Below are 27,310 nucleotides of genomic sequence, written 5' to 3' on the forward strand. Positions count from 1 at the left end.
ATAAAGGAATGTGAAGCCCAGGCCTATTGCTTTTAGGATGTAATGGTAGTATTTCCTAGTGTCGATTCATATAACCACCTGTTGTAAAGCAGTAACCATTTTACTGAACTTTGTACACAGGGTGGAATTTTATTTAAACAAAGTAGTAAAGGGGAAAATTCCCTCTCCCAAAATCATTGGTAGGTCCTTACATCACTACTATTCAAAACTGCAGAGAGTGAATAGAAATAGTAGTGTGATTATACTCTTGGGTTTACAAAAATTGGTTATGTTCAGAAGTTGACAGCCATGATCCATGATGCATGAATGAATCAACAGCAAGAACCCTCATACTTAAAACGATACGAAGCTTCTCTGCCTGCCATGATTTCTAGCTAGCATTGCAAGGACTGGATCCAGAGTTTGCCACTCCCCACCCCAAAGTCCTGTTTTACAAGATTAGCGGTGTTACATCTTCAGAGAGGAAGAGCTTCACTGTTCTGTGTAGATAATGGTACTTCTTACAGTTGTCGACAGGGATGTGCTGGTAGCAAACCTATAGGAGCAAGAGAGCCAGGAATGGCATGAAAACGGGGATCTGGAAGTTTAACAAGAACCTGTAGGTCACATGAAAATAGTTTGCCAGGAGGCCTCTTCAGTATTTTGGATGTTTGATAACATTAGAAACTGTTTCAGATGATACAGCCAGAATGCACAAATTGTTTGTGCTCATATTGTGTTTATTTTGGTAGGTAATGTCTGCTGCAGGAATAACATATGTTTTGTGCTATATGGTAGTTGCTATGGCAACTTAAAAATAAAACGCCAGAGAAAATAGCTGGATAGCGTGTTCATAATAAATGATTGCCAACAGTAACACATACATAACAAGAATTTCTTTTTTACTTTCTTTGAATTATCAGTGACACTCGGCAACTTTTGCTTCCTCTGTTAAGAAGAGATCTTTTAAAGAAAATATTCCCAGCTAGAGTTTGCAAATAGCTACTTTAATGCTGAAATGGTAGAGGACTGATTGAAAATATGAGGAAGCTTTAAGGATACTTGCATCATGCAAGAATTACTATAAACTGACACATTTCTTTTCTTGAAATGGTGTTGGCGTCTTAAAAAAAAACTAATAGCAAATGAATTTTATATAGGGTGGCAAAGGAAATACAGGGCAAAGCCATTCTTAAAAAAATAATCTTGAAATTCCTTTTCAAGGTCACATTTCACTGCATGGCCTGGCTTGGGTTACTGGCAGGGACTTTGTTGTCGTTCTGAAAATAATAACTTGGACATAAAATAACTGTGAAGATAGGGAGCTATACAGATAGACACAGTAATCTGTCTTTGAAAGAAGAGGCAGTATAAAAGCTCAATTGACCAAAACCTCCTTCCTTCTTATAATTTGATCTAAATTATTGTTTACAAAGTGGTAAATCTAAATAGAAGAGAGAGTCATACCTTACTATTAGGCCAACAGTAATGTCAATTTTCATAAAATCATAGAATTATAAAATCATAAGGTTGGAAGTGACCTTGGAGGCCTTCTAGTCCAACCCCCTGCCAAGTGCATGAATCCTCATACCATCCTGGACAAATGGCTATCCATTCTTTTCTTGAAAACCTCCAGTGATGGAGTATCCATGACTTCAGGACATAGGCTGTTCTACTTCTTAATAGCTCTTAATAATCTTAAACTATTCTTAATAGCTCTTAATAGTCAGAAAATTTCTCTCTATTTCAAGTTTGGATCTCCCTCTGTAAAGCTTCCACCTGTATCAGATAAATTGTACATGGCAAAGAGAAGATATTAATGGTGACCACCAAAACTTACTCTAAAGTTCAGTAATGAGTGAGTAAATGGCACTAACGTCTTTGCTAGATCTGCTGGTACCAAAGAGAGAATGGAAAATGCAGTATAGGCCTGGATGGCAATGTACAGTTGAATGTAAACAGCAAACTCATGATAACATCATTCCAGATTGATATATGAGTGGTTTCATACAGTTGTTAAATAGCATGGGGTTTCATACAGATGTTAAATAGCATGGGGGAGAGGACTGCACCTGCAGTACTCCATACGGAGCAATGACAGACTTTATCACTCTTTCCCTGAAACTATGCATTGGAACTGTCCAATCAGGCAGAAGTGCAAAATGGTCCAATGCCCAACCATTCATTGCAGGCAGTCCAGAATCCTGACTGAAAGGAACCCTGATAATTCTCATCCTCCCTCATAGAAGTATTAACTACCTCTTGAGTTCAGCCTTAGACACCTGGCTTGGCTACTTGATTGTCTTCTTTTACAGTACTTATGGATATATTTCTATATTTAAAACATCTGTGCAAGTGTTCAAGAAAATCTATAACTAATGTGCCATTTTCATTGGTTTGGTGTGGAATGATCTTTACATGAGACTGCATACTCAAATTTGATCAGCTGCTTGAATGGGATCTTGCACTCATTCAAGCCATTGGGAAGCCTCAGAATTGTCAGGCATATGGAGAATTGATAATAAATTCTGCCCTGTGGCCAAAATGAATACGATCCCTTGGTTTAAATAGTTACTTTGGCCTCTATTTTATATGCAGTCTTTGTGACTGGGCCTGGAGAAACTAGAGTGGAAGCTTCCAGATATTTTTCAAGGGCAGCCCCACATAGAGCACTTTGTAGTAATCCAAGGAGAAAGTGACTAAGGCTTAAGCAACCGTGAATAGAGCCTTCCAATTGAGGAACAGGCACAGGTGGTGCACAAGATGTATCTGTGCAAAGCCTTAGCCATGGCTGCTAACTGCTCCTTGAGCAGGAGGAACTACCAGAGGGAAAAAAATAAAACAAAACAAAACTCACACCCCCACCAACACTGGCAGGGCATGCCACTGTATATAAACAGAGAGCAAACCTCATTCCACTCTAGCACTGAAGATGTTACCTAGCCGGGTAATGAAACGTTTGCAAGAAAACAGCCAAGCTCAGAGAACCCCAAGGACTCCACAGTCATAAGTCCAGAAGACATTGCATACCAACTCTCTCTGGGGGAGTGCTATCCCATCCAAAGTTATTGATAGAACAACTCCAGAACCAAGAGGTCCAAAAACTCAGACCCTCAGATTTACCACCTTTTCATACCTATCCAGACCTTCACAGCCTCCAGGTACTGGGTAAGCATCTTACAGCATCACTGGTACAGCCTGGGGCAGAGAGGTATTACTGGGTATCAACAGTAGACAGATGATACCTCACCCTTTGTTAATGAATAGCCTTGCTTAGCAGCTTCATGTAGTTATTAAATAGGAGTGGATATTGCAATGAGGATTTCAAGATTAGAAAAAATAATCTGCTAAATTTCTATGCATTAATAAGATATGACATTGAAAGAAGCTTTTCTGACAGATGTAGTATTTAGTATGAAATTATATTTGATAAGATTTAGCTAGAAGTTTGTATGTCATAAATACAGTACTCAGATTCTTAAATTATTTATTATACAGGCATAATCATTTCCCAAGTTATAAGGAAGGGCATATACTGTCTCTAATGAACAATATTCTTAAGCACAGAATTTTGCATTGCAACCATTATGCTAAGTGAGAGAAGCCTTTTTTAAGGCTAAAAGCTGCACTTGGCTTCTGAATGGCATGCCAGAGAACTAACTCCAAGCAGAGGGGGTGGGATGCAAAAAAAAATGGACAAGGCTAGGACAAAAATTAAATTAATTGCAGTTCGGAGTATACAAAATGTTTTGAATTTGAAACAGCTGTTTCAAGTTTGAAATTGGATGCTGTGACTCACTGAAAAAGTTTCGATGTGGTTCCATTCTTAACAGAAACGTTTTGAACTCTAAAATGGGATCACATCAACATTTAACTATGGGGTTGTCAGAACAGCCCATTTTGAGGTCAGAACCTTTTTGATTTTGAAATATTTTGCATATCTCTGACAATAATTACCCGTGTATTTAATACTTTTTTCAGCAGTAATATATATAAAAATATTGTTTGGCATTAATTAAGTCCATGGAAGAGGAAAGAATTAAGTCCTCATGCATGACCAGGTTCTGATCTTGATCTTATCTTGTTTTCTGTTGGGTTGCCAGATAGCAAGCCACTTTCCTATCTATATCTGAAAAGCTTTTGAGATGCTAAGAAGAATATGGTGGTCTCTTTGCCCTTGCAAGTTGTGGCATAGAACTGGAATAATCCATTCTACAGTTAATGGGAGATAAGATAAGATAAGTGGATGAAAGATCAATTGTGGAATAATTTGAGATATAGCTTCCAACTTATCTGGAGGTTGAGTCATGGCAACTGGACTTCTTTTCTTTTGGTTTGATAGGTTTTGCTGCTTGTCCAACTGAAGAAGCTGCTTGGACAAGCAGCGAAACCTATCAAACCAAAAGAAAAGAAGTCCAGTTGCCGTGACTCAACCTCCAGATAATTCCACCTGGATGACCGAGAATCTTCATCAACAACTTCCATCTTATTTTCTACAGAGCAGTCTGAGTGGAGCCAATAGTTCTTTAGTCAGTAAGGTAAGGAGTATTATAAAGAGATTATCTTTCTTAAAGAGTTAATTTGCCTATTTTCTCTGGGTGGAACAGCTGATTCAAGAGTTGTGATTCAGTAACTCTAATAGCGTTAAATCACAATGTTGTTTACCATGGTTTGAATAAACCCAGATCGGTAAGCTTCATAAATAATGTTAAGCCATGAACCATGGCTACGAATCATAAGATCTGAGTTTTAATAACATAGTAAACCAGCGATTCCCAAACTTTCTTGGTTCATGGCGCCCTAAATGTCTCACTATTTTTTTCACGGTACCCCACAGTTCCCAAACTGCCGCCATGGTGCCCTGGAGTTCTGCAGCACACAGTTTGGGAACTGCGGGCTTAACAGAAGCAGAAACAGAATTCAGAGGGGCATTGTGGAATATTTTAAATTTTTGAAGGAAATCCAGCAATACTAGGCTAGCAATTTGCGCAGTGCCTGACAGATGTTGAGTATCACTGTGTTTCCCTCAAAATTTTAAAATGCAGTGTCCCTGTTAGTTTGCAACCTAGGGCCCCATGGTGCACAGTTTGGTACCATAGTAATAAATAAGGTGACAGAAGTCCTATTATAGCTAAGTATGAGACGTAAATCCAGTCTACTGTACAGTTCTTGGTAGGTAAATTCAAAGGATTTTCAAAAGCAAGAATGGAAAATATATTCTGAAGATCCTTTTTCAGTCAATGTAATGGGGTATATATTGTTTAATGAACCACTGGGCTCTCTTTCTCTCTCTATAATTACATTTTGCAACTAATTCCGATATTTGCTTAGGCTGAAAAACTTCTTTTCCATCTTGTAAGCCTTCTCCAGTCTGGATATGATTGTTTTGACCTGGAAGTGTCTGCAAGATTTTGAGATATGTGAGCTGGGAAGGCTGGTCTTAAGAACATCTTTGACCAAATGTGTCAAAATCAGTCCTTACAAGATTTATTGATGGTATATTGGCATCCTATAAAGTAGAACACATTAAAAAGAAGAATACTCACTGGTAATTTTATAAACTGTTGAAAAAATCTGTTCATGAATGAAGAGAACTATAGTGTTAACTGAGAGATCACCATGATCTGCTCAACATTATCTCTCAGTTAATCTCTTTATAACCTTCAGGAAACAATATTTCATTATTTCTTTCTGCTTAAAATGTAATACCTTTCCTAGTGCCTGACCTTTGCAGCTGTCAAGCAGTTCTTGTCCATTTCTCAGGGTCACTGATGACATGTAATGAAGGTCTTGTCAGTGAGTAATGGCAACAGAACTGCTAAGGTGTCCTGTCTCTTATTGATAATGTGGCAGATTGCGCTTTGATTACTTGGACATAATGTCCATCCAATACTTAAGTGTTGTTAGATGCATGTGTGTCTACATTTGTGCCTGTGTACATGTGTTTGTGGCTTTCAGTATTTATTTCACTTTGCTCTTTCAAGAAACGGAAGGACTGCTGGATAGGAGCTTTTTTGGTACACAAATTAGACATTTCTCCAATAAATGGTTTGCTTTTTAAATTTACCATTGTTAGCCGTTATGCATATGGAAGAGGGAACTGTATTCCCCCCTTAGCTTTCCCATTAGTGTTAGCGGAGCTTAAGTTATATGTGCGAATGAATAGTCATGCTTAATAGAAATGAGATTTTCTTGTAAGGTATCAAATTGTAATGGGCAAGTGATCGTAGTTAGGACACAGAGAAGTTGTGATTAGTGGCATCTCTGTAGGGAAGGGGCAGATGATAAAAGCAGAGATAGGCTGACAAGATGCAAGCTCCACCCCTTTTGTATAGGGTGGAGGGTCACATTGTGTATATTGCAGGGTCACATTGCATGTCTATATATGCAAAAGAGGCCAAACCCAGTGGTGCAGTGCTGCTTTTGCCATTTTGACAAAAACACTGGATCCCATGGACGCCTCTGGCCGCAATTATCGCTGTCAAGCAAAAAGAGGGGTAAGTGCATTTCGCTGGCATGGCAAGTAATTAAGGTTTATTACCAAATCGTATGTGTCTTGTGATAATTTCAGTGCTTCCCCTTTTGGTAAAACAAAGTAATACAGATTTCATAATTTCTAGTTAACACAGAAATATTTAATATGGCCTTTGTTGAACCATACCATGTCAAATGGCAACTTGAAAAAAAATCGTATTTTATAACAAAAAGAAACAAGACAAACCTCATCCATGTGATGAAAAATTTTAAAGGCATTCACAACTATACTAGCTATCCTGTCAGTGATAGGCTACTTTGGTGTGTGTGTGTGTGTATGTATGTATATTGATGTATTTGTTTGGCTTGTACAGTACTTTGAAGTGATAATATTGTAAAAATGTTTTATGACATATTTCTGAATACGTATTTTGATTCTAAACCTTTTGTACCATATTTGGTTTCCTTAACCTTATTACCATGAGCTATTGATTCAGGAGCCGCAGGACATACATATCTGCATTCATACATGCATATCCTTCGTGTAAATTGCTTTCAACTCTACATGTAGTTGACATTTTCTGGTATTCCCTAGTTATTTTTGTGACTGATGTGATACATAGATCCTAATGGTCATGATTGTTCTTTAAAAAATAATGACCACATTTTGGAGCTCTGTGTGATCATGTCCATGTTATTTGTTAATATATTTTCTGAGAGGGAGGAATGCAGAGTATTTTCTTTGTAATACACGTCCAGGGAAGTAAATAAGAGAATAAGAAGATGGGCATGACATGTTTTTGACATTTATTGCTAGGCCTACAACACCTTCAGGTGGGACCATGAAAACAAAACCACAGTGACAATGCTCCTGTTTTTATTTTTATTCTGCAGTACTCAGTGTCACCTGTCTTGATACTCCTTTGGAGACATCTGCTGGTTTTACCTGGCATTAGACTCTGTAGCTCCACCTAGTGCTGACAGAAGAAGGTCCTGGTTATTGGTAGTACAAAGGCTAAGTTAAAAACCATCAAATTCTTGGTCCTATCAAAGTCAGAATTCCCCTTAAAGCTGGAAATTTTCACACTGTGGATGCAGGTTTGAAGACCATATGTTATGTACAGGTGTTGCATACCTTTAAGCAAAATAGTACCTTTTTTGTGGGAGAACTGCTATAGCATAATGTTTCTCCCTAAGGTGCTGATTGCATACTTGTTTGGTGTATTCTTTTGATGACTTTAAATCCATTTAGTCTAATGTATCTAGAAACTGGGTGAAAAATTATTTTCCCTATTAACATGATTTTTATACCTGTTCAGTGAATAATTCTAATTCATTGAATAATCGCATTTTAACAAGAAAGCAGAAACTTAATGGCTTCCTTTTATATACAGGTGATTGCTTCTGCTATAGTGTATATCAGTAAATGAGGGTATATAGTATCCAAGTCGCGAAAGTTAACTTCAGAGGAAGTGTTTTAAAAGTGTTTAAAGGCAGAAATAGCATTACAAAAGAGAATAAAGTATGTCCTGTACATTTTAGCTCATTGGCTTCACATACATTTAAAGTACAGGTAGTCCTTGGTTAACAACAGTAATTGGCATTGGAATTTCCATCGACAAGCAATGTGGTTGTAAAGCGCAACATCACGTGACTGTATTGCTTAGTGATGGCAATCCTGGCAGACCCTGTTGCCTTTGTTAACTGAATCCCACTGGTTGTTGGGTGAGGACCCACCCCAATCCAAGCCATTCCTGGCTTGTTCACTCCCAGCCCTGAGCCTTGGTAAGGTAAGGGACTGCCTCCTCTGCCTCCTCTTGAACTTCTCCCACCTGCTTATCTCCCTCCCATCTCTGCCCTTTTGGCTGTCCCCACTGCCCAGCTAATGTGTGGATTCCCTTTCTCTTATAACAGTGTAGCCAGTGCTCCCTTCCATATAGTTTTCTCTACATCACAGTTGCAGTATGAGCTCCTATCTCTATATCTGAGCACCTTACTCTGTAGCTATAATGGAATAGCCTAATGATTTTGAATTGCTGTGGAAATTTCCAGGTTGTGCAATGTCATGAGCTATTCCTGTAGACAAATATATTTGCTTTTGGGAAAGGCACTACAGGAACAAATTTGTTTGTGATGCTATGCTCCCTCTCTCCTTCTCTCTTTAATTCTTCACATGTATTGTCTGCCTGACACCCTCTAGATGATGTCAGGGAGAACATTCATTTCAATGTGATTCAGGGTTTACATTCCACTTAGCTTTTTTGTGTGACAAGTTGTTGGCACATACAGTAGGTGGTGTTTGAGTTTGTATAGAATTAAACTTCTAAATTGGGGTGCTGCTTACAAGTTATGGAGAGCAGTTGTTTATATGCTTTCTGCATACTTGTTTTGAAACTAAAAATAGGAAAGACAGCCTTATGTTTAGTGTTTAGGAAAATGGAAAACCAGCTGTGATAACCAAGTACATGGTTAACAATGCCTGGCACGTGATTAATACCAAACTTATGGATGTCTTCTCAGAAATACTACTGCATTTAATGGGGCTTACTCCCAGGTAAGCTTATCTAGGATGCTAGCACAGTGTGTGCTTGCCAATTGCCAAACATCTGGAGTATTCTAAGTAAATTCCAATTTCTTGAATATTCAGATTCTAATCCCAGACTCTTCAACAGTTGTCAGTTATCATAACAAAATATTTTTCAGAGGCTGACCTTTGCGTGGGAATGGAGGGCCAGCAATGCCAATCTTAAAACCACTGAAATGAGCAGTTCCTCATAATTTTCCTTCTGTTGCAGGAATTCTGTACGTGGGACTTTTCAATGTTCGCTGAACAACTTGGCAAATCTTTTATTTTAGTCCTTATAAGAATTTAATATATTGAGATCATTGCCTTAAAGTACCATTTTTTTAAAAATCCATGGTTTTCTGCTATGAAACTTGTTTCACAGAAGACCAATTGATGATGTAAATAATGTAGACATGAAACTGAGTATGTGTGGTGGAATGTTTAAAAGATCCTGGCAACACAGAGGAGGGAGCCCAATCATTACGGAAGAGATTCCTTAATCCAGGCAAGGGGGTAAATGTGAGAAAGAGACTCAGAAGAATGCTACTGAAATTATGGTAGGTATAAGTTGATCTGGAGATTAGGTTGGCAGGCTTTCCAGATCATACCCCACTAGCAGTAAAGATCTTTCCCAAAATCCAGGTGGTTCTTGTTTCCTGAGTTTGCCTGCCTCAAAGAGCTTGGTGATATGGTACAGAGCTGGAGTCTGAGCCTTAAATGAATACATACACATATCACACGCATAGCATGAGAAAAACATACAAAATACCAATCTCTAGCATTCCAAGACACACTTCCACACTTTCTCTAGCATTTAGGATGGTATCTATCATTTTAATCTTACCTTTTCCTTTTTTGTAGATGAGCTTTAAAACAAACTGGGTGCATAACAGGGGTTTTTTTTTAAGAATTTGTCTTGGGGCCCATAAAGATTTCTTGAAAATAACGATGGTGCTGGAACCACACTTTGTTTTAGAGCATGCTAGTGCTCTAAAATTAATTTTAAAAACCTTACATTCTAAAAATAATGACAAAATATCAGGAGGAACAAGGAGACTGCTGGGCACCAAGGGAGATGTCTGTAGTCAAATTGTTCCCACAGATACCACATCATGCTCATCTTGTAAACTTTATAGTTTTCCTATCACAATATTTTAACTTAACTGGTCTCACATAGTGTATGGTAAAATGGGATAGCCCTACATTTGCTGCCTGAGATTCTTGGAAGAGCTGGAGTAAAATGCACATATGATTAATTCATAATGTTATTGAAAACCATCCCTGCTTTCTCTGCTGCCACCAAAGGCCAATTCTGCCTATAGTGACAGCATGATACCAGTAATGTAGCACATGCTCTGATAGAGCCTAGCCACATTGATAGCAGTGCCCAGCATCTCTGTCCTAGTCCTACACCAAATGGAAATGTGTCCTAGATCATTTTGTTTTGCTACTGGGGGCTCTGAGCATACCTCTCTTCCAGCTATGACTGTGTATTCTATCATAGTTCTTAGAAACCTTCAGCAAACTATTCTGGTGAAGGCTGAATACTCCATATCTGAAACAAGAATGCTTGTTGTAAGCAGATGGAGTATAAAAACAAAAAGAAAAAGAAAAGGAGAAAGAAAAGGAGAAAAAGAGAACAATTTGAGTTTTCCTTTCACAGTGTCAGCCTCCTCATGGTTAGTGTCAGCTATCCTCTCTGAATAAGCTTGACCTGGAGAATGCTTGCTTAATTATTATGATCTCAAGACAGTGGTCACTAGTAAATTGACCTTTTTCCAAATGTCTTTCCTGAGTATTCAGAGCATTTGAAATAAATGAATAGTACATTTTATTCTTTCCAGTAGGACAGCATGTCTTCTCTTGTTGGCTGCTATATGGCGCATTATGAGTAATTCTATCTACATGACAGTACCTGAAATATATCTTGGGTTAAAAGTAATGCAGAATTTATACAGATATTGCTGTGCGAATAAATTTTGGTCTAGTGGTTAAGGCACCAGGCTAGAAACTACAAGCCTGTGAGTTGTAGTCCCAACCTTAGGCATGAAAGCCAGCTGGGTGACTTTGGGCCAGTCACTCACTCTCAGCCCACAACATCAGGCTTGGGTGACAAGCCAGTTGGTCAATTCCTGTCGCAACCAATGGACAACCATTCGGTTGATCCAAAAAAAAGCGGATTTGCACATGCAGGAAAAACTTGCTGTGTGAATGATGATAATGATGATGATTATTGCAGCTCTGAAAATGAAAGAGCAGGTATTTCTTGGCACAGCACTTTGCAGTAAAATTTATTTATTTGTTGTCTTATGTGTAGATTCATTGTGGCATTTCAGTAATTCAGTTTCTTCCCATAAGTCTTGTTTAATTGCAGTTGATCAGTTTACCGTGATAGTGATACGGCCAGATTAGCATTCCTTTGAAAGCATGTGTAGAATATCATTTATCACCACTAAAGTACTAAATGCTAATGATCGTGGATAACTTCTTGGTACCTGTTAGGCTCCCTGCCCCATCTGATTTTTACTTTTTTACAGTTCTTTACCCACAGATGTGTGTGCGCACACACATTCACACACATTCACACACACACACACACAGAGGTAGTGAAAAGTAAAGCATCTGGATACATATTTACAGTATTGCTTTTGCACTTCACATCAGCTTGATAAGCATTTTAGAATATAAAATTGGTGGGTTGGTGGTATGCAGTACTTTGTTTGGAAGTGTGCCCAGAAGAAAAAAAAAAGTGGTAGAAACATTCCTATGGGGAGAAGTTGTGGGAGTGTTAAGGAGCAATTTCACCACTTTGCAGTTATATACACCCATGAGGACAAACACTTTATGAGCAGGCAAACCCTCTAACGATTTTCAATCTGTGAGACATACTCTCGACATACTAAATGTGCCCATTAGCCAAAAAGCTTGCTTACTTCTAGATTAGAAAATCATACAAATAAGTATTCAGCAATTACATTTGGTAAAATATTTGGTAAAAACATTCTCAGGATTCATGCAAGATTGTGTATCTGCATGTTGTTTCCCCACCATTATTTTTTACTAGTCCAGCCGCTGAATGATAAAGTAACGTCTGATTTTCTAAGTATAAAATTTAAAAAATGCATGGTTAGCTCTAGGATGTTTAATGCATCAAATGAAAGAAGCAAATAAATAAACTGCATGATATGGCAGAATATAAAGTCAAACCCATTCTTGACTTTGTTAACTCTTTTTTTCTAGGCTATCTGGTTCATGTGAAAGTGACAAATATTTGAAGACTGGAGCTTTGCTATTTTCAGTATTTTAATCAGATATAATGATATAATCAGATATAACCACTTTCATGTCACAATTATTTCTATTGTTTGCATGTATTCTGTAAGATTTACTGGCTGCCGAGCTTTTAGCAGCATCCAGGAAACAGAGGCAGTCTAAAAGCACTCAGATCCTTTGTGATTATCCTTTAAGCCACTGGTTTCTCTTGTCTCCTCTCCCAGTTATGAGACGCAGAATTAGCATGAATAGCCCTTAATCAGGAGATGCCTCAGTTCTAAAGTCGAATGGTAGCAGGAATGAATCTGTGGCATTGTGCTTGACATTGTGTTAAGATAGAGACATGAAGTCAGAGAAGTGAACCTGCCACCTTCAGCCAGTTGTAGTGGTTGCAGATAATACCTAGATGTAGACTGATTGTGGGTTTTTTTGTTTACAGAATAGTATCTCGTTTATACCACTCTTCTATAGCAAAAGTGGTCTGTTTTCCTTTTCTAGGTAGAGAGCAAGGAAGATGACCTTGGGGGAAATATGCAAGAACTGTTATCCAGGCATTTTTTAAGTCCTGTGCAGTGAGATAATATTCAGAAGCAACTCAGGCAGATGCCTCCCTGATTCACTGGAGAATAAGAAGGGGGAGAAGGTGGAGCACAATCAGACTTGCAAGATTCTGTTATTACTGCCAATCTCAATAAAAGTAGTTTTAGCCTACCTGTGGAGTTGATTTCCTGGTCTGGTCTACCTAGTGGGGCTGTGACTAACACACACAGAATTTGACAGAGACTTTCTTTGAAAACTTGTGCAAGTGAAGCCTAGTATGTAGCAGCACATTCATGTTTCCAGTCAGACACTTCTGGCAATCTGGCACCATATTTAATAGTTTAAGTATTGCACAGTTTCAGACAGGGTATTTAGTTAAGCCACTAGGAGGCAGTGGAAAACCCAATGTGGGATTTTTTTTCCTGCTGTTAACAAAGTTAGTTTTTTCCCCATATTCAAACTGTTTGTGATGGCATACTGGTGTGGCTTTGTGCCATTTTGAACTGGAAACACATGGAAATAGTAGTATAAATCCAAACATAGGTATAATGTAGTTTTAATAAACAAATGCCTCTCCCAGGAAATGAAAACAGACATCTCTGCCCCAGCCATGTGTATTGCCAACCCACCCAGTGCAGTCTTCAGACTCCACCCAAATGTTATGTAGTCCTGTGGAAGGACAGGCTGTCTGAGCAGATTAAAAGTCCCTGTGCTCCTTTCTCCCCGTCCCCTCTTGGCCCTCCCCCATTGTCAGGATGACCCAGCTGCCAATCAAACAGCAGCTGCCAATCAAACAGCATTGCTGGGCAGGTGGGGGAAGAGGAGGGGAGACAAGATGGCTGCCTGGGAGCTCTGCTGCCACAGGCCTCATGACAAAGAGGCTGAATAAACAGAGCCAAAGCCCAGGAGTCAAATAAAGAGGCAAACTAAAAGGTAGACTGCCCTGATGTGAAAAGGCCACCAGAAAAGAGACAGCAACTGAGAAAACTGGGAGAGGAGGGGTTTATTTCTTTCCTTCAGACTGGTGTGAGGAAAAAGTTCTTCAGGCAGTTCTTCTCAGATGGAGCTGACATTTGGAAGAGGAGAAGAATCAAGAAGACCAGCCAGGGACAAACAAGCAGAAAAAAATGAAGAAACAGTAAAGACTTTGGCAGAACAGAAATAGAAAGCAGAACCTGAAATAGAAAATAGTTAAAACAGAAAAGAGTTTTCTTATTAAGATTCATTTCTAAAATAGCTGTAGGCATTTATAATTTACAATTCCTTTTTCTTTTATTTGTAAGGTTTCCTTTTGTAAAATAAAAGTTTCCCCCCAGCCACTGAGGGGAGTTACAAAAACCCAATCAACCATCCAAGTTTCCAGTGCTTTGTGTCTATTGAGTCGGTTCAATCTGGTTATTGGTGGTTCAGAAAAAGAACCCACAAGTCCCCAGCCATTTAAAGTTTTCCATCCCTATTCCAAGACCTGATTCACACACAAGCAGCAGTTTATTTAGCCTAAATGAATCCAAAACAAGTCTTATTCCAAGCATGGGCAACCACTTGGTGGGGGGGGGGAGATCCATGGGGAACAATTGACAAAATCTACATCATGATACTAATACTGTGACTTAGGTACTTGCATCAGATATGGGGACACAAGTATGTATGGGGGGGATTTGCATCATGATGGCACTGCTTGGTTATCATCATTTTGAAGTTATCTCAATTTTCTGCAAACACCTGGGACCCCAAGGTCTTTTTTTTTTTTGTCAGTCAGTCAGTCAGTCAGTCAGTCAGTCAGTCAGTCACACTCATACTTTTTGTCTCACACTCAGTATTTTAATCAGAGCACTGTGATTCTAGTTTTAAACTTGACAGTGGGGAAGAGGGGGAAAATAAGTCTCTGTCAACTCAGAATTTCTTCTGTACTTCCTAGTTAAAAATGATTTGGGGAGATCAGTCAGTTCATCAAAGAAAGTTGGAAAATAAGTTTCTGCTCAGTTGTCAAATAATGCACGGGGGGTTCATAACTGAATGGGATGAAAGTAAACATTACTATAACCATGTGGCAGAACAAATCTTTCTTGGGTCAGTGGAACTTCCTTATTGCTACCAAGGATTTGTTATTTATTAGGGGGGATCCCTGCTTGGATACATGAATGTGTTGTTTGTAATACTCACTGTAGGACATTCCCCAGGGACCTTTAAAAAAAAACAACACTATCACCATTGTAGCACTCAAGAACAGACAACAATTTTCAGTTTTGTTGCTGGGTTTGGTTTGGTTTGGTTTGGTTTAATTTATTAGTTTTGTTATGGCCACCCACTCCAGAAGACTCTGGGTGGTTTACAAAATCAACACACACACACACACATATACACATATACACACATACACAGTATATATGTTGTTGTTTAGTCGTTAAGTCGTGTCCGACTCTTCGTGACCCCATGAACCATATTGCGCCAGGCCTTCCTGTCCTTCACTGCCTCCCTGAGTTTGCTCAGTTTCATGCTCATTGCTTCAGTGATGCTATCTAACCATCTCATCCTCTGCCGTCCTCTTCTCCTTTTGCCTTCAATCTTTCCCAGCATCAGGGTCTTCTCCAAAGAGATCTCTCTTCGCATTAGGTGACCAAAATATCTGAGCTTGAGCTTCATTATCGATCCTTCCAATGAGCAATCAGGGTTGATTTCCTTTAAGATTGACTGGTTTGACCTCCTAGCAGTCCAGGGGACTCTCAAGAGTCTTCTCCAGCACCACAGTTCAAAGGCATCAATTCTTCGGCGCTCGGCCTTTTTATGGTCCAGCTCTCACAGCCATACATTACTACTGGAAAAACCATAGCTTTGACTATGCGGATCTTTGTCGGCAAGGTGACGTCTCTGCTTTTTAATATGCTATCTAGGCTTGCCATAGCTTTCCTCCCAAGGAGCAAGCGTCTTTTAATTTCATGGCTGCAGTCTCCGTCTGCGGTGATCTTGGAGCCCAAATAAATGAAGTCTGTTACTGCTTCCATTTCTACCCCTTCTATTTGCCAGGAATTGATGGGTCCAGATGCCATGATCTTAGTTTTTTTAATGTTGAGTTTCAAGCCAGCTTTTGCACTCTCCTCTTTCACCCTCATCAAGAGGCTCTTTAGTTCTTCTTCACTTTCTGCCATTAGGGTGGTATCGTCCGCATATGTGAGGTTGTTGATGATTCTCCCTGCAATCTTAATTCCAGCTTGTGATTCTTCCAGCCTGGCATTTCTCATGATGTACTCTGCATATAGGTTAAATAAGCAGGGTGACAGTATACAGCCTTGTCGTACACCTTTCCCTATTTTGAACCAATCGGTTGTTCCATGACCAGTTCTGACTGTTGCTTCTTGGCCCGAATACAGATTTCTCAGGAGACAGGTAAGGTGGTCTGGTACTCCCATCTCTTTAAGAATTTGCCACAGTTTGTTGTGATCCACACAATCAAAGGCTTTTGCATAGTCAATGAAGCAGAAGTAGATATTTTTCTGGAACTCTCGTACTTTCTCCATGATCCAGCGAATGTTGGCGATTTGATCTCTAGTTCCTCTGCCTCTTCGAAACCCAGCTTGTACATCTGGTAGTTCTCGGTTCATGTATTGCTGAAGCCTAGCTTGTAGGATTTTGAGCATAACCTTGCTAGCATGTGAAATGAGTGCAATTGTGCGATAGTTTGAGCATTCTTTGGCGTTGCCCTTCTTTGGAATTGGAACATAAACTGACCTTTTCCAATCCCGTGGCCACTGTTGCGTTTTCCAAACTTGCTGGCATATTGAGTGCAGCACTTTAACACCATCATCTTTTAGTATTTTAAATAACTCAGCTGGAATACTGTCATCTCCACTAGCTTTGTTGTTAGCAATGCTTCCTAAGGCCCACTTGACTTCACTCTCTAGGATGTCTGGCTCAAGGTCAGTGATCACACCAGGGTGGACATCAGGGACATTAAGATCTTTCTTGTATAGTTCTTCTGTGTATTCTTGCCACCTCTTCTTAATCTCTTCTGCTTCTGTTAGGTCCCTGCCTTTTATCATGCCCATCTTTGCACTAAACGTTCCTTTCATATCTCCAATTTTCTTGTAGAGATCTCTAGTCTTCCCCATTCTATTGTTTTCCTCAATTTCTTTGCATTGTTCATTTAAGAAGGCCTTCTTATCTCTCCTTGCTATTCTCTGGAAATCTGCATTCAGTTGCTTATATCTTTCCCTTTCACCCTTGCTTTTCGCATTCCTTCTTTCCACAGCTATTTGTAAAGCCTCATCAGACAGCCATTTTGCTTTCTTGCATTTCTTTTTCTTTGGGATGGTTTTAGTTGCTGCCTCCTGTACAATGTTACGGACCTCCGTCCATAGTTCTTCAGGCACTCTGTCTACCAAATCTAATCCTCTAAATCTATTCATCACTTTCACTGTGTACTCACAAGGAATATGATCTAAGTCATACCTGAGTGGTCTAGTGGTTTTCCCTACATTCTTCAATTTAAGCCTAAATTTTGCAGTAAGAAGCTCATGATCTGAGCCACAGTCAGCTCCTGGTCTTGTTTTTGCTGTCTGTATAGAGCTTCTCCATCTTTGGCTGCAAAGTATATAATCAATCTGGTTTCAGTATTGACCATCTGGTGATGTCCATGTGTAGAGTCGTCTCTTGTGTTGTTGGAAAAGAGTGTTTGCTATGACTAGCTTGTTCTCTTGACAGAACTCTATTAGCCTTTGCCCTGCTTCATTTTGTACTCCAAGGCCAAACTTGCCTGTTATTCCGATTACTTCTTGACTTCCTACTTTAGCATTCCAATCCCCTATGATGAAAAGGACATCTTTTTGGTGCTAGTTCTAGAAGGTGTTGTAGGTCTTCATAGAAGCGGTCAACTTCAGCTTCTTCAGCATCAGTGGTTGGGGCATAGACTTGGATGACTGTGATATTGAATGGTTTGCCTTGGATACGCACTGAGATCATTCTGTCGTTTTTGAGGTTGTACCCCATTACTGCCTTTCCCACTCTCTTATTCACTATGAGTGCAACTCCATTTCTTCTAAGGGTTTCTTGCCCACAGTAGTAGATATAATGGTCACCCGAATTAAATTCACCCATTCCCGTCCATTTCAGTTCGCTGATTCCCAAGATGTCGATGTTCAATCTTGTCATCTCATGTTTGACCACATCCAGCTTGCCTTGGTTCATAGATCTTACATTCCAGGTACCTATACAATATTGTTCTTTACAGCATCGGACCTTCTTTTCGCTTCCAGATACATCCACAGCTGAACGTCCTTTCGGCTTTGGCCCAGCCGCTTCACTCTTTCTGGAGCTACTTGGAATTGCCCTCCGCTCTTCCCCAGTAGCATATTGGACACCTTCCGACCTGAGGGGCTCATCTTCCGGCGTCATATCTTTTAGCCTTTTAACATTGTCCATGGGGTTTTCTTGGCAAGGATACTGGAGTGGGTTGCCATTTCCTTCTCCAGTGGACCACATTTTGTGAGAACTCTCTGTCATGACCTGTCCGTCTTGGGTGGCCCTGCACGGTATAGCTCATGGCTTCACTGAGTTACGCAAGCCCCTTCGCCACGACAAGGCAGTGATCCATGAAGGGGACAGTATATATATATAATGATTAAAACAATTAAACCCATGTAAATGGGCAGCCTGAAGTAAAGTAACTAGAACAATAGACAATACAAAACTATGACAGGGGCCCCACCAATGCATAACAAACACATTAACCCCAGGCCTGGGAACAAGCCAGGTCTTAAGGTCTTTCTGGAACATGTTGTACTGAAGTTAAAGAAAACCTTAGTAAAACCTGGACTGTGAGACCCTGCTCACTGTCACCCATGTCTTATACACTTCCTGATTGGTTTATTGCAATGTGCTTTGCATGGGGCTGCCTTTGTAGAACACACGGAAGCTTCAACTGGTTCAGAATGCAGCAGCACATACAGTTTGGGGCACTTCAAAACGTACCCATGTAACACCACTGCTGTGTAACCTGCATTGGCTTCCAGTATGCTTCCAGGTGCAATTCAAGATGATGGTTAAAACTCTTGCATGGCACAGGGCTGGGTAACTTGTGGGAACATCTATTTCTGAGGGTTTCTGCCCATTCCATCAGATCTAATGGGGTAGGCATGCTCTAGGTCCCTTTTATTAAACAGTGTCATCTTGCAGGACCAAGGAGGTTTGCCTTTTCTGTTGCAGCACTTGCCCAATGGAATCTCCCCCTGAGATTCAAGGTGGTCGAAACCCTTGACCTTCCAGAAAACTGTTAAGAACTGGCTTTTTCCCCAGATGTTAGGGCTGGGGTGTTAGGGGAGCTCAATATATATGTGTCTGTTTTGCAAGTTTGTTATATGGTGCCTCAGTTTTTTTCTTTGTCTGGATTATTTTAACTTTGTCTGGTTATGGGGTTCTTTTATATTGTTGCTGAAAATTGGCTGTTTGTTGTCTAAAGTTATGTATTTAAGATGGATAGCCATACTAATTCTCTAAGTAAGTAAACAAACAAACCATTTTGGTGCTAAGGATATTTTGCAGCACTGTAATCTCTTCCATTGTTCTTACTTGTATTGTGTTTTTTTGCTGTTCTTTTTATTCCTCAGCTAATTTAACTGTTTCTGTGTTTTTCCACTTTTATTAAGGTGTATCAAAAAGAATCAGCAGATCTCTTTCAAGACTTTCCACTAGGCTTGGCAGTGGTAGTTTTCTGGAAGGTCAAGTGGTAGGTGGGTTTCTAGACACACCTAAGGTTTTGCTATGAAAGTTCATTTTCAGCATTCAGATTTCAGTTAAGTAAAGAGGATCACGTTCATTTTACGGCCTATGTTTTCCATGTTCAAAACACATAAGGATCCATTAGAACACAGGCAGATGATAGCAGACCAATCAGTTCTGGAATAGTGAGACAGAGAAGAAAAAAAGATCTATTCAGCAATTACTTTCAAAACTGAAGCAATAAGCTTTAAGCAAGTTATAAAGCCCAGCTACTCTTGTTTGGAATGCAGAAGAGCAGTACTGTATAGTTGTCGGCGATTACATAAATTATTGCAGCAATTGGTCTCTTCTGTTTTGAAACTGCTCTGGGGGCAGAGGAAATCCAGTTATGAATGGGACTTTGAATCTTCTAACTGGTATACTGCATGTAGAAAAGAATCTAATCCCCTACTGCTTAGAAATAATATGTTTGTGATTTATGGGCCTCTTTATTATTCCCTGTAGCCAAAACTAGCATTTGACAAAATGCTATAAATCTAAATGGTTGTGTTTTGGTACCCCAATTTATTTCTGCTTGTTAAAAATAATTAATGTGATGTCGTATAAAATCTATACACATACAAATGCTTTTTTTTCATATTTTGTCTGAGATTCAGTTAAAAAATTCTTCAAACTGCAACTATGGTCTTCCTTATATGCTAGCTAAAAATCTAAGAGAATTGAATACAGTGCTTTGTAATCCCCATAGCTTAGAAACTGAGGACAATAGCTGTAGCCTCATGTACAAGCATTCTCGACAGTGCTGATTCTCATGGATATTAGCCTGTACTAATTTGCCTCCCAGAATATTTATGTGGTGCCAGGGGTCACAATTGCCTTTTGAACTACTTAGAAGGATGAAATGGTAGAAATTGCTCTGAAGTCACTTTTCCTTCTCCTGAGCAGAGAACTAAACTTGTGGAAGATATACTACAGTTGTTGCTTTTTAAATTCCAACAAGCCAGCTAAGCATGTTTTTTTTAAAGCTATGCTAATACTAAAATTTACGAGGGTGCAAAGGATCAAAAGAATGTATATGCATAATTTGAAAGGTTGGCCTCACAAAAGAGTTTTCAGATATACAGAGCTATAAAGCAGTCATGCTATTTGTACAACAGATTGTGCAAATGACACAGTTATTCCATGTTAGTAGCAGGATAGCCATGTAGTATGAGTTTGTAGAAAATCCTATAAAGAAGGCATATAATCTTCATATTTTTTTCTTTTTTTCTTTCTGCACTTTTGCCTTTGTTCTCTATTTTCTTTTTTCTTAAATATTAGTTCTTGTAGTTTTTATCTTTCTTGTTTAAAAATTTAATAAAAAGTTATTATGAAAATACTCTCAATATTAAAATATGATTCAAATAGTGATGTACAATTTTTGGAAATGTTGAAGTAATTAAAAACTGTTTTCCTCAGCTTTGGGAAAATGTTGAAATTTTAGGAAAAAATTGAATTTTTACAAAAAAGTTAAATATTGTGATTCTTACTTTTTAGCACCCTTTACAAATATAAAGTCACTGTTTATAAAATGTATTATGTATAATTTATTTTAAATATATGTTTACTTTAAAAGTTGTTGAATTTTGTTGCAAATGTAAATATTCACCTTGCTGAATGGTAAGGAACACAGTATTTCTTCATTTTTGCTTGTCCAGGAGAAATAAGCAGGCAGAAGTTAACACAGAAAATGAAGGAAGCTATCTACAATGCATTCAGAAAGTATTCAGAACCCCTTCACTTTTTTCAATTTTGTTATGTTGCAGCCTGATACTACAATTGTTCATATTCTTTTTTTTTCTCATTAATCTACACTCAGTACCCCATAATGACAAAGTGAAAACAGAATGTTAGAAATGTCTGTAAATTTATTAAAAAGAAAAAACTGAAAGATCACATGCACTTAAGTATTCAGACCCTTTACTCAGTACTTTGTTGAAGCACCTTTGGCAGCAATTACAGCCTCAAGTCTTTTTCAGTATGACGCAACAAGCTTTGCACACCTGGATTGGGGGATTTTCTGCTATTCTTCTTTGCTAATTCTCTCAAGATCAATCAGGTTGGATGGGGACCTTTGGTGGACAGCCATTTTCAGGTCTCTCCAGAGATGTTCAATAGGGTTCAAGTCAGGGCGCTGGCTGGGCCACTCTAGGACATTCACAGAGTTGTCCTTAAGCCATTCCTGCGTTGTCTTGGCTGTGTGCTTAGGATGGTTGTCATGTTGGAAGGTCCTTCGGCCCAGTCTGAGGTCCTGAGTGCTGTGGAACAGGTTTTCATTGAGGATATCTCTATCCTTTGCTCCACTCAGCTTTCCCTCAACCCTGATCAGTCTCCCAGTCCCTGCTGCTGAAAAACACCCCCACAGCATGGCACTGCCACCACCATGCTTCACTGTTGGGATGGTATTGGGCAGGTGATGAGCGGTGCTTGCTTTCCTCCAGACAGAACGTTTAGAACTGAGGCCAAACAGTTCAATCTTGGTTTCATCAGACCAGAGAATCTTGTTCCTCACAGTCTGAGAGTCCTTCAGGTGCTTTTTTGCAAACTCCAAGCAGGCTTTCATGTGTTTTGCACTGAGGAGAGGCTTCTGTCTAGCCACTCTGCCATAAAAGCCAGATTGGTGGAGGGCTGCAGTGATGGTTGTCCTTTTGGAACTTCGTCCCATCTCCACACAGGATCTCTGGAGCTCAGTCAGAGTGACCATTGGGTTCTTGGTCACCTCTCTTCCTAAGGCTCTTCTACCCCGATTGCTCAGTTTGGCCAGGTGACCAGCTCTTGGAAGAGACTTGGTTCTGCCAAACTTCTTCCATTTGAGAATTATGGAGGCCACTGTATTCTTGGGAACCTTCAGTGCAACAGAAATTTTTTTGTAGCCTTCCCCAGATCTGTGCCTTGCAATAATCCTGTCTCTGAGCTCTGCAGGCAGTTCCTTTGACCTCACGGCTTTTGCTCTGATACAGTATGCATTGCCAGCTGTGAGGCCTTCTATAGAGAGGTGTGTGCCTTTCCAAATCATGTCCAATCAATTTAATTTACCACAGGTGGACTCCAATCAAGGTATAGAAACAGCTCAGCAACGGTCAAGAGAAATGGGAGGCACCTGAGCTAAATTTCAAATGTTGTTGCAGAGGGTCTGAATACGTATGCCAAGGTGATATTTCAGTTTTTCCTTTTTCATACATTTGCAAACATTTCTAAAATTCTGTTTTCACTTTGTCATTATGGGGTATTGAGTGTAGATTTATGAGAAAAAAGAATTTGAATGATTGTAGTATCAGGCTGCAACATAACAAAATTGAAAAAAATGAAGGGGGTCTGAATACTTTCCAAATGCACTGTACGTTCTAATCAAACAAAAATACTGATTTAAAGAAATAAAATATTAAGAAATATTTTATAATCCCTTTTATTATTTTAGGTAGTTTTTTTTGGTAAAATAGACACATAACAAAAAACAGTTTTCTTCTGATTTTTTTACAATTTTATACTAGATCTTAACTTTGTAGACCTGAATAACATGTAACACTTTCCATCCTTGCAGTTCTACCATGATTCTAATTATGAGTTTCTCATATAAAAACTGTATTAAACCAAATGCTAATTTAATTATGAGTTTTTAAAATAAAAACTATATTAAACCAAATGCTATCTCAGTTTGCAGTCCTGTGATCCCTCTTTAGCCTTCTTGTGATGTTTTGAAGGATTTGCAATATTGGTTTGGCATTGATCTGCTTCAGGTGTATCAGTCAAATACTGGGACTGGATTGGAGGCTGATGAACTGTACCCTCTCCTTGCATTTTCTGATTACTCCTTCCATATTTGATCTGAATAAATTACAGTTTTTGCTATAAGGGCCAAATTAGGTGAACAGTGGCAGTCTCTAAATCAGAATAGAAAGCCACCATTTATATTTGATTACCAGTCCTGGTTTGGATGTAAACTAGTTGTCTAAGCCATAGTTTTTCCATTTTAGATTTCATGAAAAAATTTAGATGGTAAGTGCAGCAAATTGGAGTGCATAGAGGGAAGAAGGTACATATAAATGGACCCCAAATCCTTCACAAGGGCTAGATCTTTTCATAGTAGCCAAATAAATACCTTGTTTATATGTCTTGAACTAGGCTATTATATCAGCCGATATAATGGGGCGAGATGGTTCCTCAGATAACTTGGACAGACTTAATCATAGTTTCAACTGGGAAACTATCAGCATCTTAGACCAAGCTAAATCCTAAAATGTGAGGGAGTTCCTGGAAGCTTGGTATTCAGACAAGACAGCCACCAACGGGCACATAGGGATAAACATCTACACACTATTCAAAAGAGACAACAAAAAGGAAAACAAAACACCAGAACATCTCTTCACCAGCAGTCATCACCCAGATAAGCAGAGATTAACACCAAGATTATCACCAGACATACAATCAGACAGTAAACAATACCCTAATCAAGGAACTACCAGAGGGAAAAAATAAAACAAAACCCCCACCAACAGGGCATGCCACAGTATATAAACAGAGAGCAAACCCCATTCCACTGAAGATGTTACCTAGCTGGGTAACAAAACATTTGCAAGGAAACAGCCAAGCTCAGAGAACCCCCGGGACTCCACAGTTTAACCCTGAGCTACACATATTCGCTTCTATTGATATGAGGTCTGCTTGTCAGATTGCTTTTCCCTGTGTATGTGAACAAGAGGGGAGAAAGAATAGATTCAGAGACCCAATATGCACACCAATAGCAGTATGAAATATCACCCTACTGTATATTATGTCTATAGGCATTTCGATTATCAAATCTTCACAAAATCTTGCAGATTGTGTTTTCACCTGCAACTGCTGTTGATCAAACTAGATAATAAAGATGCAAAAGAGGGTATTTTTCTGTCTGATTTTTAAGGAGTTACTATAGTTTTGTAAGCCACAAATGATTATTATGATATCAACGCATGGTGATGATTGCTGATATTTTTATTTCATTATTATTTTGAACCAATACAACAATGAACCTTTTGGGATAGAGCAAACTAAGAAGCCAAAAAAGTACGCCTTGAAACATGGACCATTTTGAAAGTACTATATGTTTATGTTTAGATGTGAATTATATCATTCTGGGACTATTCCTACAGTTTCATTTAACCTCCTACCATAAGGATCCTTATTTTTAATGTCCCCACATAAAGTAAGCTAGTTCATTATAGACAACATTAGCCCAATATGCCTAGTTTTATATGCAAGTTTTTTTAGTGTGAGGGTACATTAAAAATTTCCCACCCCAAATGAAAACCCCAAAGCCACAATCCTTTCTCTAAATTAGTATCATCTGAATTTGCCAAAATGTTTAGATTGGTTCTGAATGACATTTTAAATACTTTAATTTCTGACAGTGGTATAATTATATAGAAAGTATAGGAAATGCTATCACTTCTTTGATTTAGGTCTTGTTCCTTTTGCCTTTTAGTTCCTTTTCATTGGTATGAAGATACATGTTTTGTCAGTGATTGATTCACTGAAAAATATGTCGAGGTAGTCCTTGGTTAATGTCCACTTGTTCAGTGACCGAAGTTACGATGGTTCTGAATGAGTTGTGATTACAACCCATCCTTGAAGTTCTGGCTGTCCCAACAGCCCCACAGTCTGGGCACTTGGCAGCCGGCTTGCAATTACAACTGTTGCAGTGTCCCGCAGTCATGTGATCATGATTTGTGACCTTCCCTACCAAGTTCCCACAAATAAAGTCAGCAGGGCAGCTGTCAGGGAAGGTCACAAGTTGCTCAGGTAAATGTCCCTCACCTGTGCACCTTGTCCAAGCACCTCTCCACTTGCGCCATGCCTCCCTGGCCACTCACCCACCCTCCCTGGCCACTTACACACCCTCTCCCACCTGGCAGCAGCCACCCCAAGACCAACCATGCTCGTGTTGCACCTCCCTGTACCCAAATATCAGTAATAACCACAAAGGTATTACTTTAAATTCATCCATTTGTGGAAGGGGGACACCTCTTCCATTTCTTTCTTTCAGACTCGGAATAGTTCAGGAATACTGTTCAGAAAACCAGATGGGTTGAATGCCTTGGATTATTTTGTCTTGGCTTTGAGTCTTAAGTTGCTTGCTGTTCTGTACAGTGGCTGAGTGCCCTTGCATAATTTCCTTGACAAATGGCTTGCTCATTCATATTTCAGCCCTTCTCTTACCAACTGGTAGGAGTCGTGTGCCTTAGGCTGCAAACTATAGTTCCCTGTTCTGAAATTTTCTAATCTTTTCTTTAAACATTGTGTTAGAATTGATGACAGATAAATGGAAAGTGGTCACGGTGATGTCTTTTTATACATTTGAATGTCAGTAAAATGCAGCTGGGATATCTGTGTCATAGAAACAAAAGCAGTATATGCCATTTCTATGTTCTTTTTGACCTGAGAGCTGTGAGATGAATGTAATGGTGACATAGAATTTATGAAGAAACTTACAGGTCTTTTCATTTTCCAGATTATGTAGGCTGTGAGCTGATTCACTAGAGCTCTTTATATGTTTTTAATCTCTGCCGATGCAATTTTTATTTTTTCCCCATTCAATCTTATTTTATGTTAGATTGAGCATTAAAAATCTAAGAGTTGCCCTGCTAGATGAAATCCAAAATTTCTGGAATCTTACCAGCTGAGCGTGACTGTCATAATAATCTCCTGTACTTTTTAGTTTTAGCATGAAGTTTCCGCTATTAAGAGCGAAATAGTACATCCGGTTTCTGAAACCTTGGACTTGAGTTCCAATTCTTATTTAGTCAAAATGGTATTGTCCATACGCAAGAAGATGATACTACCTGGTCTGGTAAAATCTTCAGAAAATATACACTAAAAACAACTAAATTAAAAGATAATTGAAGGCCATCAACTCAACTCTCTTTTAATTTATGTTTTGATAGAGGCAAGGGGGAAGGAGAATGTTATAGACTTGCAGAAAAATTTTTTTCTGATTGGTTAGATCAGTAAATGGGAGTACTCTAAACTGCAATGCTGGTGTTTCATTCAAAGGAGAGATGTCTTCCTTCCCCCCCCCCTTTTTTTTTCTTGAGATTTAGGACAGAATATATAAGAACTTCCCTAATTTTATTTACGCAGCAATCCTGTCAGATAAGCTGGGCTGAAAGAGAGTGGTTGGCCCAAATTTGTGAGTCCGTGTTTGTGGTAGCTTGGACTCAGATCTCCCAAGACCAGGTTGAAGTTTTTAATATACTAGATTGGTTCTTAATGAATCTGGTGGGAAGTCTATGAAGCTTGTGAAAATTCTGCCAGTCTGAAGAATAAAACGTTTTTCTTATTGATCACTCATTTTAAGTGCATATTTAGTGTATGCTTAGTTTCTGTTTCTTTCATGTTTGGGTTGACAACATCAAAAAGCATCTTATGACCTAGAGTCAGGGTTGTTATTTGGGCTTTTGTAGTGCTGCCATTTTTAATTTGCTTCAACCTCCTGGTTAATAATGGAGTGATTCAATCTTTTTTCTTTTCCTTTTCCTTTCCCTTCCCCTTCATTTCTGCACAGGACTGTTTTTTCTTTGGTATCCTCCATTAGAAGTGAAATATAGAAATCCCTTTTATTAAGCTTTAGTAGAATTAAAGTGTGTAAATATTCTATTGTCTGCAGAATGCATAAGCTTAACACATCCCAGGTTCTCATTTACAATGAAAAGTTGAAGGAGACCTCATTTAATCATGGATCATAGTTTATAG

At 39.0% G+C, this 27,310-nt stretch overlaps 1 protein-coding gene across 6 annotated transcripts in view; it reads left to right on the forward strand.

Moving 5' to 3' along the window:
- FARS2 (phenylalanyl-tRNA synthetase 2, mitochondrial) overlaps positions 1–27,310 on the forward strand; it is a 238,406-nt gene that overhangs the window by 16,395 nt on the left and 194,701 nt on the right. Inside the window, exon 2 of one of the 6 annotated variants that reach the window (XM_088131034.1) lies at positions 22,624–22,733. The exons of the other annotated variants lie outside the window; for them this stretch is intronic. The gene's annotated coding sequence lies outside the window, so the exon portion shown is untranslated. The remainder of the gene's footprint in view (positions 1–22,623; positions 22,734–27,310) is intronic. 6 annotated transcript variants of the gene reach the window in all.

Source organism: Python bivittatus, unplaced genomic scaffold, assembly GCF_059951505.1.
Source record: "Python bivittatus isolate LINGU-HERP-01145 unplaced genomic scaffold, Pbiv_v1 ctg000840_np1212, whole genome shotgun sequence".
Classification (NCBI taxonomy): domain Eukaryota; kingdom Metazoa; phylum Chordata; class Lepidosauria; order Squamata; family Pythonidae; genus Python; species Python bivittatus.